The following is an 8599-nucleotide window of genomic DNA, read 5'->3' as shown; positions in this document are numbered from 1 at the left end:
CACCCCAGTGTATCCTTGGAACTTCAGAGCACCAGGAAGCGACAGGATTCTGCAGGCTTCTGGGAAGGACAAACCAAGCCACACAGAGGAGGGGAAACGGCGTCAGGCTTCTCCAGACAGGCCCACGAGCAGGAGGGTGAAAGGGCAGTGCCTTCACAAGGCTCGAGGAAGATGGGCTCAAGTCCAAAATTCTATGCTCGGCCCAGCCGCCCAGGGGAGAGAGAAGGATGAAAACGTTGGGCAGGCGAGGTTTAAAATCCAGCATCTTCTCGAGAAGTGGACCCTGTCCACACCTGCCGGACGCCCCTGGCCTCCAGCCCTGTGCTCCCAGGGCCCCCTCGGGGCCCTGCCTGAGCTGGCTCTGTGGACGCACTGGGTCATCTCGTTCCCCTGGCCTCTGTCCAGGGGCCCTCTTGCCCACAGGGTTTGTGCTCGCTGCTCACTTCCTCCGAGCTGAGCAGGGGGTGCTTTAGACCCAGGAGGAGGAGGAGGACAGCCATGTAAAGAAAGAGCGTGGTTAACAGAAGTCAGGGGAGGAGGGGAAGGAAACACCTGGGAAGGGTCCCCAAGGGACTTCTGAAGTATGGGGGGTTTTGCTTGCAGTTCCCTGGGCCCTCCCTGAGGTGTTGTCCGCCTGACTGAGAATGTCCCGGGATGGGAGGTGAGGGGTAGCCGTAGACACAACCACCGCTGTAGGGGCTTTTAACTAACTTAGTCTTGTCCACATCTTCCCCATTGTGCAGACCAGGAGCCAGGCCCGGGGAGACCAAACAACCAATTCAGCGTTTTCCTAAAGAGAGACAGATCAGGTGGCTAATGCTACTGCAGTGGCAAAACAAGCATAGAATCAAACTACTCATTCAATAATACTGTAATAAAATATACATTAAAATTCTACAATTTATCTCTGAAAGAGGAGAGGCAGGGCAGACAGCTCAGAGGAAAGACACAGGAGCTCCATGGAGACGAAAGAACGAAAAAGAATGGAAGGGCAGTCCTCGGCGCCCACAGGTTCTCACCTTGCCCGGGTGCTTCAGTGGCCAGCGCCCCCAGCGCCTAAAGCTCCGTACACCAGCACGTGCCTTCCACCCTGCTTACAAGCTAGTCAGACCCTGTTACTGTTTGCTGGATGGGGGCAGATGACCCAAGGCTACCGGGTCCGATCTGATGACTCTCCGCACGCCAGCAGCTTGAGCTCACCTGGTGGGACTCTCTCCCCTGGGGGTCTGGGGGGGTGTTGTGTGCGCAATGCATTGTGTTGAGCCGAGGAACTCTGGCCTTGGGAGACTCCCTCTTTCCTGGCCATCTTTCTCTTAGTCCTGGAGGAAGAAATGGCTGCAGTACAGGGTCTTGCGCTCTTGGCATATTCCACAAGGACACCCGGGGGATGCGCAGGGCCGTTCGGCGGCTTGCCTTTCCCAGCACCTCCCTCCCAGGGTGAGGCTGAAGTGGGAGGCGCGTGGGCACATTAACTCAACGCGCGTTGGTTACTACAGCATCATTCCAGATGGCCGGGGGTATTGAGGCAATTATGGACAACACCAAGTTGAATAATAATTTGAACACTAACGGGGCAAAGGGGACCCACTTCCAGAGACATAAAAGAGAAAATATGCATAGACTATCCAATTAGATCTTGCCTTTTAGATATTTTCTTCAATGAAAATCTCACATTTGTCCGTATTCTTTTATTGTGTTCTTTTATTTCCTAACTGAACACAAAATCCAATGAGCTCCCAACCAGTTGTGACAAAAGATTTGCCATTTTTGCCTATCCGGTGACTTCCAGCTGTCGTACTATCATTAATATCGCCTATTTTCATTTTTCAAAAATGTCCACTCATTTTAATAATCAGGGAATAATGCAACGAAGTATTAAAGTGATCACTCCCGTCCTGCAGCATGGGCTAAGGCACCGCTGGCAGAAGGTGCGTCACTGGTTTCTGGTTGGGAGAGAGAGTGCAAGGTCCCTTGTGAGGGCAGCTCTGGTGCCAGGATGAGCAAGAGACTCTGAGCTGGCCCTTCCTGGGCTGGAGCATCCCAGGCCTTCCTAAGCCTGCAGCTGCCCGCGGCTGCCTCTGGCCCCCCTCACCAGGTGCAGCCTCAGCCATGTGGCCAGCACTCCATCTGTTCCCGGGGGCTTCTCGAAAAGTTGGTTCTCAGATGCCCCGTTGGAGAGACCACAATGCCTTGGGGGCAAAAAGAGATTAAAGCTTGGGACTTGAATTTCATCCCAACCAGCAGTCTGGGACTGAGGGAGATTAATAGACGGGGGCTTGGAGCTGCCAGGATGAAAGGAAATTAGAGCCCAAAGAGAAAGGTGGACAGGGGTACAAGTAGAATGCCTGAAGGTATGATACAGGTTTTCAAAGGCTCCATCCTCCAGTAGAAATTGCAGGGCATGGTGCAGTGGGGAGCTGCCTGGCACCCAAGTAGGACACGGCTCGTCCAGAGCCTGTCCTCTGTGAGCCGGCCCTTGCAACTTGGGGAGCCACCTGCTGCCTGGCCAGGGGTGGGCCACTCAGAACCAGGTGGGTGAACCCTTGGCAGGGGTCTGCCTCTGAAAGGAGTAAACGTTTATACGTAGATATAACATGGTTTCGTTTTTCAACCAGAGCATGGCAACCTGCATGCCAGAAAGAGTTCTCAGTCCCTGCAAGAAATGGTGAGGCATCCGTACTAGATCTCAGAATGCAACCATGGTGCATGGCATTCTGGGACAGCCTGGCCACCCTGAAATGTGCTGTTGGGTTCACCCAGTGAGGGCAGCTGTCGTCTGTGCGAGATCGGGAGTTTAGGAAAAAGGTGTGAAAGGTTCATCACGTTAGGTAGGACCATTTGGAATGAGAGGATGGCAATGACAAAGAATGAGGCAGTTGTCCTGTGTGAATCATAGATGCCTCCAAATGCAGAGTGTGTCAAAAATGCTTTTGAGAAATGCAGCACCTTATGCTTACAATATCCAGGCGTAGTTCTATGGGCCCAGCAACCCTCTGGAGTAGGCAAAATTATCTGTTTGCAGCTAATGAAACTGAGATGCAGAGAGCTAAGAACTTACCCACAATTATGGGAAGTGGATGTGGCTCAACTGATAGAGCGTCTGCCTACCGTATGGTAGGGTCCAGGGTTCGATACCCAGGGCCTCCTGACCCATGTGGCAAGCTGGCCCACATGCAGAGCTGCTGCATGCAAGGAGTGCTGTGCCATGCAGGGGCACCCCCATGCACAAGGAGTGCGCCCTGCAAGGAGAGCCACCCCACGTGAAAAAATTGCAGCCCGCCCAGGAGTGGTGCTGCACACATAGAGAGCTGACACAGTAAGATGACACAACAAAAAAGAGACGCAGTGTTCCAGTGCCGCTGAGGGTGCAAGTGGACACAGAAAAACACACAACGAGTAGATACAGAGAGCAGACAACAGGGGTGGGGGTGGAGGAAGAGAAATAAATAAAATAAATCTTTTAAAAAAAGGAAGAACTTACCCACAATTACACAACTTGTAAGGGGCGAAGCTGGGATTTGAACCCAAGCAGTCTGGCATAAGAGCCTGTGCTTTTAATCATGACATCAAACTGCCTTCTGATGAAAATGAGTGCATTGTCTCCTAAACTGAAAACTTAGGAGGGAACGAAGCCTGTTTTCAAGTTTCCTAGTTGATTTGACACTACTTGGTTAAATCTTAGACATAGCTGCGTGTGACATCTGTCATGTTTACTGATGCAGTCCTGGTACCTAGTACAGAGCCCAGCACACAGGAGCCACTCAATAGAAACTTGCTAAATGAGAGTGAGTGAACAAAGCAGTTCAAGATGTGCTTCACTGGGAAGTAAACTTGGCTCAACAGATAGGGCGTCCGTCTACCATATGGGAGGTCCACGGTTTAAACTCAGGGCCTCCTGACCCGTGTGGAGCTGGCCCATGAGCAGAGCTGATGTGCACAAGGAGTGCCATGCCACGCAGGGGTGTCCCCAGCATAGGAGAACCCCACATGCAAGGAGTGTGCTCCATAAGGAGAGCCACTCCAGGCGAAAGAAAGCGCAGCCTGCCTAGGAGTGGCGCCGCACACACGGAGAGCTGACACAGCAAGATGACGCAACAACAACAGGAAGAGACACGCTGACAAGAATACAAGTGGACACAGAAGAACACACAGTGAATGGACACAGAGAGCAGACAACTGGTGGGGGGGAGGGGAGAGAAATAAATAAAAAATAAATCTTAAAAAAAAAAAAGATGTGCTTTAGTGTCCTAAGCAAATAAGGAGGGTACTACCGTTTATTGAACCCCTTCTCCATTTAGGACCCGCATTGGATGTTCACCGGAGTCATTCCACTTAGTGCCACTCTGCCCCATGCCGCGTTCGTTCCATCCCAGGCCAGAGGCACTTCTCAATGGTAGCCCCCTCTTCCCAGCCCCCAGAGCTCAGTCAACCTCAGGCTTCTTGGACACAGCAAGGGCCCTCTGAGCATCGCCCTCCTGCGTCTCTAGTTCCACACCCCCTGCCGGCAGGCACCCCTGACCGCTTGCTCCCAGCTGTGCCCCCTCTCCGCAGGCCCGCCCCATCCATCTTACGCAGCTTCCGGAAGCACAGCTCTGTGTGGCCAGGGAAGCACGAGGGACCTGGAAGGGAAGGCATGGTTCGAGGCAGGTGAGGCCGGGCAAGGGCGTGCTCTGGACCTCCGTTTCTTCATTGGTAAAATGGGTAAATGAATCTTCTATTTCACAGGACTTCATGGGGATAAAGTGAGGTACTTTTGCACACTTGTCACATGATGGATACCCTCAATTTTTGCTAAACAATAGATGTCGGTCCCTCTAATCAAACAAGAACAGAAACCTGCTCTGGTTCCCTGTCTCCTGGTTAAAGTAAAAACTCTTTATGATGTCATGTTTTCAACAAAGAGATTACGGACTAGATCTCTAGCCACGTGGTTCCATTCCTGAACTGGGCTCTTCCCACTTCCCACCACCTGCCTCTCTTTTCCCACTAACAGGCTTTGGCTCTTTCTGGATCACCCCAGAACCCTCACTGTCCCTGAGGCCCCAGCCAGACTCTGCACCACTGGGCCAAAGGCTGCCTTCCCTGCAGAAAGGTTTCCACCAGCTCTGATAACTTGCAGTGGTCCCTTGTGGCACGACTGTATTCTGCTTTTTTTTTTAAAGCTTAATTTATTTATTTCTCCCCCCTCCCTCTATTGTCTGCTCTCTGTGTCCATTCACTGTGTGTTCTTCTGTGCGTGTATTCTCAGTAGGAGGCTCCGGGAACCAATCCTAGGACCTTCCAGAGAGGGAGATAGGCGATAACTCTCTTGCGCCACCTCAGCTCCCTGGCCCGCTGCATCTCTCATTGTCTCTTGTCTGTGTCTCTTTTTGTTGTGTTATCTTGCTGCAGCAGCTCTCGGCGTGCGCTGGCACTCCTGCGTGGGGCAGCACCCCTGCACGGACCAGCTCATCACACGGGCCGGCTCGCCTTCACCAGGAGGCCCTGGGCATTGAACCCTGGACCTCCTATATGGTAGACGGGAGCCCGATTGCTTGAGCCACATCTGCTTCCCTGCATTCTGCTTTTAAAATTCCAATTATGTAGGTATGTTTTATTTCTTCTGTGAAATTGTAACTTCTCAGGGGAACTGATCATGTCCCATTTTCCTTTAACTCCCTAAAAGTGCTCACGAAATGCAGGGCACCTATAAATATTTGAGGAATAGCTACATGAGGTGACAGGGCCCAGGTGAGGCTTGTCCAGGCCTGGGGCTTGGGAGTTGAAGGAATTCTAAAGCTATCTTTGGAGAGAGGCAGCACATGGGGCACACAGAGGTGAGAACAAAAACTAAAGGCCCTTGCTCAGCCCCCAATTTGGTAACTAATGCCGCCCTGGGATTCTGTGCCTGCCAGGGTAGCCCTAAGGCTTAAGTCAGAGGGACAAACCTTTTAAAAATGTTCTAAAATCTTACACACCACAAAATTCTCTCACTTTCTACAGTTTAATGGTTTTTAGTATATGTTCAGAGTTGTGCAACCATTACCATAACCTAATTTTAGAACATTTCCATTTAGTCCTATAAGAAACCTCATTCCCATTAACGGTCACTCCCGTTCCCTCCCTCCTCCCTCCACAGGAGACAACCACTGATCTACTCTGTCTCTATTCTGGAAATTTCATAGATTTGGAATCATACCATATGTGTTCTTTTGTGAGAGGCTTCTTTCACTTAATATAATGTCTTTGAGATTCATCTATGCTGTAGCATGTATTGGTATTTCATTCCTTTTTATTGCCAAATATTCTGTTATACAGATGTACCACCTTTTGTTTAAGCATTCATCTGTTGATGAACATTTGGGCTGTTTCCTTTTTTTTTTTTTTTTTTGGTGATTGTGAATAATGCTGCTATGAACTTTCATGTACAGGTTTCTATGTGAACAAATGTTTTCATTTCTCTGAGGCATATATCTAGGAGTAGAATTTCTGGGTTATGTAATAATCCTGCTTAACTTTCTGAGAAACTGCCAAATTATTTTCCAAAGTGGCTATATCATTTTATAATCCCTCCAGCAATGTATGAGGGTTCCAATTTTCCAAAATCCTTGAGAACAGTTTTTCTTCTCTTTTACTAATTTTTAAGAAGTGTTTTGATTTTTATTATAATGGTTTTAGTGGGTGATTTTAATATACTGATTTTGGGCCTGATTTGCATTTCCTTAATGGCAAATTATATTGAGCATCTTTTCGTGTGCTTTACTGTCCATTTGTGTATTTTCTTTGGAGAAATCTCTATTTAAATCCCTTACCCATTTTTTCCAACTAAGTTGTGTTCTTACTATTGAGTTGTAAGAGTTATATATTTGTGGATTGTCTTTTCACTTAATGGTATACAGCACAAAAGTTTAAAAAAAATTTTTTGATCAAGTCCCATTTGACTTTTTTCTTTTGTTACTTGTGCTTTTGGTGACATATCTAAGAAATCATTGCCTAATCCAAGGTCACAAAGATTTATTCCTTTGTTTTCTTATAAGGGTTTTATAATTTTAGGTCTTACATTTAGGTCTATCATCCATTTTGAGTTAGTGTTTGTATATGGTGTGGGATAGGGGGTCCAACTTCATTCTTTTGCATGTTGTCCCAGCACCTCATTGACAAGACTAATCTTTCTTTGTTGCATTATCTTGGCTTTCTTGCCAAAAATCAATTGACGATAAATGTAAGAGTTTATTTTTGAACTTTCAGTTCTATTCCTTTAATCTATATGTCTGCCCCTCTTTTAATCTTATAATAAACAAATAGGCTTGAACCTCACCCTTCATGTTGTGGGGATAACGGTTATCTCACCATCGACAGGACCCCGAGAATTGTCAAGAACGCATTCCCCGCCCGCCCAGTTATTTCTTGTACAGATGTGGGCTATGGGTGGGAGGCTCTTTGTCTCTTCAGAGATAACCTTAACCTAAACTGTCTGTCCTGATTTGTGGATGTGGAATGGTGAGAGGCTGCAGTCCTGCTCTTGGTAACCATGGCAACGACTCCAGGCCCAGGAGGCAATTTAGCAATGCAAACTCTATATACATACCAGTCAGTCCAGGAAAACTCTTGATAGTAGTGATGCCGAAATTTAAGGGAACTTGGACTTGGCCTCAAATGGAAAATATAATATAGCCTGTGCATAAATTCAAAATCATCTAATTCTGTATCCAAGTGTGCCTAGTCTCTAGAAATCCACTTAAGTGATATGGGCTTTGAATGTTTAGAAAGGATGTAAAACTGAATGTGCATTCAAGGTTGCATCCAGACGGAATGTGGGCAAGATGCTAATTCAGGCTCATCTGAGGTGTGGGCGATATGTTCGTTCAAAACCTACCTGGTACTCAGGCAAAGACTTAACAAAGAAAGTGGTTTTCTTTGATAAAAGCACCATTTGACTTCCCACCCTGTATAAAAAGAACTTGAAAATCTTGTTCCGGCTCGGGTTTGAAACAGAAAGCTCCCGAGTCCAGCTGGCAGTCAATAAACCACTTTTCCTTCTCAAAATCATTCCTGAGTCCTGGCCTTTCTATATGCAAATAAACTGAACCTCTCTCAACTGCTACAACAGTACCAATTTCTTGCTTTCACTGAATATTCTCTCACAGCTTTGGGTTTTGCCCCTATAACCTACCCCTTCCCACTGCAACTCTTTCTGGAACTACCTCCATTCTACCTTTTCAAGTATCTCAAATGCCAGTAAGTGGTAAACTTTTGCTCAGGATTTGAGGAAATGAAGACTCTTGCAAAGCTCAATATGGGCAGCAAATTTAAAAAAGGTTTAAAAATCATTTCTCAAAAGCTCGTTAGCCAATCTACTACACGAAAATTTCCTTTGCCTGGGGCCCCTTAGGCCTAGGTTGATAGTCATCTCCTGGGCCTCTCTTCGTTCTTGGATACCCCAAAAGGGGTACGCTTCGTCATGATTTACGAGGCTCGGCGAAAGTACGGAACCCTGTGACCAAAACGCCCAGGAGAGACCGGAACTAGAGTTGCGAGACCCAAGGACCGGCGGACCACGACACGCCGGACCCATTCACTCGTCCACAAAGCCGCGGGGGACGGGGGACGCGCGCTCGCC

Source organism: Dasypus novemcinctus, chromosome 17, assembly GCF_030445035.2.
Source record: "Dasypus novemcinctus isolate mDasNov1 chromosome 17, mDasNov1.1.hap2, whole genome shotgun sequence".
NCBI lineage: Eukaryota > Metazoa > Chordata > Mammalia > Cingulata > Dasypodidae > Dasypus > Dasypus novemcinctus.
The sequence above is the reverse complement of the archived record's forward strand: the minus strand, read 5'-3'. Positions refer to the sequence as shown.